Source organism: Ochotona curzoniae, unplaced genomic scaffold (assembly GCF_017591425.1).
Source record: "Ochotona curzoniae isolate NIBS_2020 unplaced genomic scaffold, NIBS_Ocur_1.0 contig_3498, whole genome shotgun sequence".
Taxonomy (NCBI): domain Eukaryota; kingdom Metazoa; phylum Chordata; class Mammalia; order Lagomorpha; family Ochotonidae; genus Ochotona; species Ochotona curzoniae.
Genome location: NW_024465885.1, coordinates 18,504,945 through 18,512,970, shown reverse-complemented (window position 1 = coordinate 18,512,970; position 8,026 = coordinate 18,504,945). Strand labels below are relative to the sequence as shown.

Here is an 8,026-nt window from a genome sequence, read left to right as displayed (position 1 = left end):
CAGAAAAAATATGGCTGTTAAAAAAGCAAAGTATATGTATATTTTTTGTTCCTAAATTCTGAAGAATCTTTGCCAAATACATGGAAATGGAGCCAAATGGAGAAACAAAAATAACCCAAAGCAAAAATCTCCCCTCAGAACTTTAGTTAAATTTTGTTTTGTGTGATAATCCTGGAGGGTGTTTTTACACCATTTCTTCATTCTCTGTGAATATGCCTTGAGGCGATTACCAGTTGGGTAAGAGAATTTTGCTAATTCAGTCAGTTACATTTCCCTTCTGTCTCTTATAAAATGAGCATCTTGGCCCACTGCATCTGATTACTATTCTGATTTTGAAATGCACTGATTTTTCATGCAGCATGATCTGTGAATGTAAGTCAACATTTCATGTGATACTCACAGAAAGAAAAATCTCTTCCAAGGCTGGAGTGTGATGGATTTGCCAGGAAATGGCATACTGGGCTTCAAGTGAAAGATTTCCAAAAGATTTTTTTTTTCTGAGTAATTTTCCCATCCAAGGTCTTCATCCCATGAAGTCATACACGGTGCAGTTCTCATGTAGGAAAATTTCTTCCCAATCTAATCAAAACAGCAGTCAAAATAATCACAAATCATAGTCTCAAGCGGGCAAGTATCACAATAGAATTTGTTTTTAAAAATTCTGGGAAGTTGTTTTTGCAACAACAACAAAAATGAATTCATATGCATTGGCTTTCAGATTTGGTATGAACAGAAGTCCCAACGATCTTGAGGAGAGTTAACAATTAGAGAAGCAGTTATTACTGGAAGTTTGATAAACAGCTCATGCAGTGGAGCTTTGAAAGGTTCAGCATTAGGATCGCCCAATGTAATGTAAAAAAAAAAATTACATCCAGTTATGCATCACTCAGGCGTATGGTTTCTCTTTTCAGCTACATTTTCTTTAACATACATATCATTGAGCCTTATTTACTCATTCATATACATTTTGTTTCTCCCTATCTGTATATGAGAAATTAATTAAACTGGTAATATAATCTTGACATTTTAATTAAGTCTATGCATATGTCAAAGTAAACCACCTGGTTAAGCGTCAAATAATCGTTGGGTTCATAGGATAAAAATGGTTCATTCACAGGAAGCAATCTTTAGGCAGAGCTTGGTCATTGTGAGCAATGAAGATTTTGGTAGCAAGCGTGTTATTTTCTGAAAGACCTACAGGGGCCTAGTGCGATGTCTCAATTGCTATTCCTCCCTTTTCAAGTAATGAAATCCCACATGGGCACAAGTTCAAATTCTGGCCCCTTCACTTTCCACTCAGCTGCCTGTTTTTGCTTAGGAAAACAATGGAGGATGGCCCCAAACCTTGGAACCTTGTGCCCACATGGGAGACCAGGAATACATTTCTGGCTCTTGACTTCAGATTAGCTGAGCTCTGGCCACTGTAGCCATTTGGGAGATGAACTGAAGGATAGAAGATTGTTCTGCTTATTTCTATTTCTCTATATAAATCTGCCTTCCTAATAAAAATAAAAATAAAAATAGAATTTTTTTAAAGCTCATAAAATCTTTGTAATGTAAGCTTTCTGGCAATTCTTATTTAATTTAAGCAACAAAATAGTTTTTGAGAGAATTGTCATTGCATATGAAGTAAATTCCATATTCTCATTTTGAGATTCAGTGTGAAAGCTATGCAAATATGTCAATCAAATCACTGCCTTAAAAATAGTTGTTTGCAAATTATAACTGAATTCCTGAATCCACGTGGGAGACCTGGATAAAGCTCTGGGCTCCTGGCTCTGATCTGGCCCATTTTGCTGTCTAGGCCATTTAGTGAGTTAAACAAGTGCATGAAAGATCTTTCTTGTTTTTCTCTGTAGTTCTGATTTTCAAATAAATCTTAGAAGAAGAAAAGTTAGCATTTTATTAGAAAGGACAACTCTTATTAAAATATCATACTATGAAAATTATATACATCAGCAAGATTCAAAAGACTTATGAGATAAACATTACCATTACTTTTTAAAAAATTCTTGTTTTTTTTAAGGATTTGTTTATTTATATTTGAAAGGTAGATTTACAGAGAGAAGGAGATACAGAGAGGAAATATCTGTCTATTGGTTTACTCCCCAAGTAGCCACAGTGGCTGGATCTGAAGGCAGGAGCCAACAAGATCTTCCTGGTCTCCCACGTGGGTGCAGGGTCCCAAGGCTTTGGGCCGTCCTCTCCTGCTTTCCCAGGCTGCAAGCAGGAAGCTGGATGGGAAGTGCAGCAGGTGGTACACAAACATGTCCGTATTTAAAATCCAGGTCTATGCAAGGTGAGGATTTAGCTGTGGAGCTATTGTGCCCAGTGCGAATATTTTATCTTCTTAAAATTTTCCTAGGTGAACTTATTGGTAACAGAACTTCCATTTTTTTTTTGTATTATGGAAACTACTACTAATAATTTTACATTGCGTTCTAATTGGACAAATAAATTAATTATTTTAAAGTGTTTTTGGAGATCCCTTTTGCACCAGCCTGCTATAAAAATTTATTCACTTAATATCCTTTCTTTGATGAATATTCTTTTAAAGTCCATGTTGTTTTTATTCACAAATCTTACTGAACTGTCCATTATAATCTTTCAGAAATCTGTTTCCTGTAAAAATGAAAAGAAGGATAATACCAATTTCAGTAATAGTGCTGTTCTAAATAATATAGACGCACTTTATCCTTCCTTCAAATAATCAAATACGCTTTCCCCAGAACTCTAGTCTTTGAAAAATTTGAAGCTGTCATATCCAAATCTTTAAGTATAAAGGTAACAATTTTATTCAAGTGGTGAAACTCAGGATCAATACATGGAATAGAGATGTTGGTAAGTGTGATGAGGTTTAAGACATACCAGCCATTGACATAAGTGCTAATATCATCAAAGTATGCTTTAACATTGATTTAATTTCTATAAATGCTTTCTTCCCACCAGCTGGTAAATATGGTATGAAATTGTGGCATGGACTAAGCCAGGAAAACATGTTGTAACTACTGATAATGTTAAGTATGGAGATATAATTCAGAACTAGCACTCCGACATTCTCACGCAGGTAAATATTAATGTAAATAAAATATTCATAATTGATAACATTTTGAATCTTTACGGCCTGCTACACATTTAACTTTGCTGGTAAGAATCAGTTAAATAAAATGAACAAATGCCTAAATTTCCTCAAGGTTTTCAGGGGAGATTCCAAATGAGCTATTTTTGGATGGTTGACAATTTTTATACTGAAAATTTTTATTCTTAATATCTTTTTAACAAAAGGCAGAAGAGAGAGAGAGACTTCACAGAAAGGAAAATGTGGGAATTTTTATGTTGGCTCTTTCAGAATTTGCTGAGATGAGCTGTATGAGCTTGTGTCCACAGAGGTGGGTCACATGCTGCCCAGATATGTGGTCAAATATTATCCTGGATGTTTTTGAGAAAGCGGTTTGGATAAGATGAGCATTCAAACCAGTGACTTGGAGGAAAATAGATCATCCTCTGTTGTGTGGGTGGGCTCATCCTGTTAAAGATTTGAGCAGAACAAGCCTGGCTTTGTCTAGGCAAAAAGAACTGCTGTTGGCAGTTGGTTTTTGGTCTTGAATCATGACTTTGACCCTTTTTGAATCTCTCACATAAGGCCCACCCAGCACAATTTGGATTTAGCAATCTCAAAATAATGTGGCTCACTATCTTAAAGTAAATTTCTTTCTATGTAAACATCTGTCTTGTTGGTTCTGTTTCTCTGCAGAACTAGTATGAGCTGTTGGGTGTTCATAGTGCTTAATGTTGGGTGTTCTAAAGCATCCACATTCCCTGTAAGAAGAAATTCCAAAGTATCTTTCTGAAACTTTTTTTCTTGGAGGGTCTGTGGCATATTTGATCACAGCTTATTTTATTTAAAAAAGAGATTTAGTTATTATTTAAAACGAAGAATTAAAGAAGGAAGGAGAGATGGAGAGGATCTTCCATCTATTGGTTCAATCCTCAAAATAGCCAGAGCTGAACTGAGCCGAAGCCAGCAGCCAGGAGCCAGGAGCCAGGAAACTCTTCCAGGACCTGTGTGAGTACTGAGATCAAAGAACTTGAGCCATTCTCTACTGCTATCCCATCCCATAAGCAGAGCGCTAGGTCAGAAGTGGGGTAACTGAGACACTAGCCCATGACCCTCTGTTAAGCTCACCACACTGGTCCCTGTAGTTTGATTTTGTAGTCAGAGCTTGGTCATGTAGATGGTTTTAGGTACAATTTGATATTACTGAGTATATAAACCCAAATGTATGTATTTTCTTTTATCTTCTGGACATCTCTTGCCCATATCTGTGCACACCCACCTCATGACATTCTTTAGCTGTTTCTTTCCTTTGTCTAGAAATGCTTATAGATAAGTTGAAATATTTATGGGGCTAGGTAGACAATGTAGGGAAGTGGAGATACTCCAGAGCATGTGTGTTACATAATAATATATGGAGTCTACCTTGCTTGAATCATGTAGTCCTTTTCTTTTGATATACGTAAGTATAGAAGGCATTTCCTTATTTTGAAAGAAACAATAATATAAGAATTATGATGAAATAAAACAACCTTAGAACTCAAATGTGTATGCGTGTGTGCATGAGTGTAAAATTCCCAACTCTTATGTAAATAAGATTAGATCCATACCATTCACTGTACAATGAGCAATTTTCATGCCTTGCTCTATTATTTACTTATTATCTAGCATGATGACAAAGGTATTCAACATTTCCTTAAGCCACTAATCAGTAGTTTTAGAAACTTTCAAAGGAACTGATATCTTAAGCTTTATGAAAGCACCCTTTCAATAGATTTAGTGGTGAATGTCTAACATATTTTTAGGCCACATAGAATTTTAAAACTAGTAGTTTGTGATAGCATATTGTTTTGCCTATTTGCATAATTACATTTAAGAAATTTCATCTGGATATCTCTTTACATTAAAAGAAATCTTAATACTAAGTTATTCAAATGTTTTACTGCATTTTAAATCATGCTTATTTAAAAAAATAGTCTGTGGAAAGGCAGAATGTAATTGGGTCACTAACACAAGGAAAGGGAAATAACATTAAAGATAATCAATATATAAATATTGTCAATGTTAGAAATGAACGCAAGTCTTAAATTAACCCTATCAAAGACATTCAAATTTAAATTACATAAAAATACTGTTTCAGAAATCCAAGCCAATAAAAAATCATTTTGAGATACATTCAAAGTGAGGATGAATTTGAAAGTTTTCTAGCAATGTATGGCAAGTAGACATGTACAATAAATAAATACATGAGAAGATAAGTATATACTAATATGAATTATGATTTTAATCTAATTTTTGATGAGTAAAAATAATCTTCAGTTATTATCAATATCTAATATCCAATTTACATAATCTGTCACATACATTCATACCACAATTATCTCCTTTTGTTTTTAGCAACACATATCCAGAAACATTTTGTGTTTTCTCACAAATTTGTTTCTCCCCGTCTTCTGTATTATCAATTGTTACGTTTTCCTTGCTCTTTCCTTTGTTTTAAATGCTACATCTCGTTTCCGCAAAAGCTTTCTGCTTTTCATTGAGATAGATCCAGGATCAACTCTATTTTCTATTATCTAGGCCATTGCAATAGCGAAAAACTGACCCTGCTGTCTAATTTATTTCTTACGGCCTATTTTGCAGTAGTAACTAGCTGCAAGCAATGTAGTTATTTCCCAAAATTTTGTTTTGTTCTGAAAAACAATTTTGAAACTATAAGATAGGTACTCTCTTCCAAACGCAGAAAACACGAAAAGGGTTTACAGTGAAACATTGATGTTGATCTGATTCCTACTACTCTCAGTCAAGCTATCATTCGTGTGTCTTTCTGTATTATGCATAATTTACTCTTAAAAATTTTCTGGCTAATGTAAATGAAAATTCTTGGTCTATTTGCATCAACTTTTTACACAATATCAAGCTACTTAGCAATATGTAAAACAAATTTTCCTCTAAGCACATATTATGTATTTTAATTTTTCACAACTCTTATATTGAGTTTTATGCTTGTAACATAATTTATATATCCTTTTCCTTATTGATACACTTAGTGTGCAGCCACATATGCTACTACAAATAATGCTGCTATTCTACAGTATTTATTACATAAACATTCTTGATTATGTTTCAAGTTATTCTCATCCAGAATCTCCATGGCTATGGTTAACTTGGTCTCCATGTGTTTACATTTGTAATACATGACTGCCCCTGTAACTGTGTATTCACACATTGATTGTGTTGATTGCTGCCGTATAGTGACTCACAGAGTGTTTTGCAGGTAATGAGTGCTCAATACTGTTTAGATTACATGGCAGTTTTGCCCATTAAGATGAACTTCTAGGGGTTGGCACCTTGGCATGCTAGAACTCAGTCAGCAGTGCCGGCATCCCATCGACACTGGTTCATCTCAGCTGCTCCACTTCCAATCTAGCTCCTTGCTAATGTGTTTGGGAAAGAAGCAAAAGATGGCCTAGGTCTTGTGCATTTGCACCCCGTTGGTAAACCCAGAGGACACTCAAGAATCCTGACTTCTATCCTGGCTTCAATCATTGTGGCCAATTGGGGAATGAACTAGTGGTTGGAAGATCTCTATCTCTTGTGTGTGTATGTGTGTGTGTGTGTGTGTGTGTGTGTGTGTGTGTGTGTGTGTGTATACATGCTTTCAAGTAAAGAATAATGAAATATTTTAAAAGTAAAATGAAAGATATGCTTCTAATGAATTATCAGCTCTAATTTTGTTCTATATATTGCCATGAGTGGAGAGTACACAGTGGGGTAGAGATAACACCAAATGCGCGAATCGATGAAGAAGGCAGGCTATTCCCTTTATACATGGTACTGATAACAGGCTACCTTAGCTAGTTCCAAGCTTAATTCTTTCATTATCTGAATTGAACTACAGCAAAATTTAGTGTAATTTCACTCAATTTTATTCTGATCAATATCATCAACAAAAAGATCAAGGATGCGGGAACAGAAACAGTTGGCTTTGTTTCTAAGCAAACGGATTTACGAAGTAGTAAATTATTGACATTTATAAATGTGTAAAAAAGTTCCAGGGATGAAGAGGAGTTCTTTAGATCATTGTCTGATGCTCGTTTTGCAACAAATGTAAAAGGCAGGGGATACAATTGAATCCATTCTACAGAGCTAGAAACTCTTACCCACCTGTTTCATAGTTGTCTCAAACACTGAAGCTGCTCATGCCCATGATTTTTCTTCCTTTTTCAGTAAAGCTAAAACTTTTTAACAGATGCATTTACTTTTGTTAGAAACTCAAATTTACATAGAGAAGAGGCTGAAAAAAAGATCATCCATCTACTGTTTTACTCCCCAAATGGCTGCAAAGGCCAGAGCTGAACTGATATGAAGCCAGGAGCCAGGAATGTCTTCCAGGTTTGCAGATGGGTGCAGGATCCCAAGGACTTGGGCCATTACTTTCCCAGACTTCAGGCATGGGGCTGGATCAGAAATGGAGCAGCCTGGACAAAAACAGTGTCCAAATGGGACACTGCTTGAAGGTGGAGAATTAGCCTGTTGAGCCATCATGCCAGACACAGGAAAACTAAAACTTTTAAGATTCCGTGATTCATTTTTAAATGACTACAATTGCTGAAATATGTTTTTTTTATGATATCTGACACTTCAGAAGATTGAGCTTGAATGTCAACCAGATTTGACGGCATACTTGCTCCCAGCTGCCTGTTTTCCAATTGGTAAATCTGAAGACGAGAGTAGTTACCGCTGTGCATCCACCTCCACTCAAGTTACTTCAACCAATAGAATAAATGAAAAATGACCTGGCAGGTGGCCTAGATTTATATTTCTTTAGTCAATGTAAGTGTTCACTGGAACATAATTATATTTTCTGCTGATCCTTTTCAGTATTATCCTAAAAAGACTATGATTTTCTATTACTCATTTGGTGGTTATTTAATATAAACTATTACTACGTGTCACTCACATGTGACC

The 8,026-nt window shown here is 35.4% G+C and overlaps 1 long non-coding RNA gene across 1 annotated transcript in view; it reads right to left on the bottom strand.

Moving 5' to 3' along the window:
• Nucleotides 1–501: 501 nt before the first annotated feature.
• LOC121156868 overlaps nt 502–8,026 on the bottom strand; it is a 32,694-nt gene continuing 25,169 nt past the window's right edge. Inside the window, exons 2-3 of the long non-coding RNA XR_005883933.1 lie at nt 7,223–7,296; nt 502–579 (exon numbers count right to left, since the gene is read on the bottom strand). This is a non-coding gene — a long non-coding RNA (uncharacterized LOC121156868). The remainder of the gene's footprint in view (nt 580–7,222; nt 7,297–8,026) is intronic.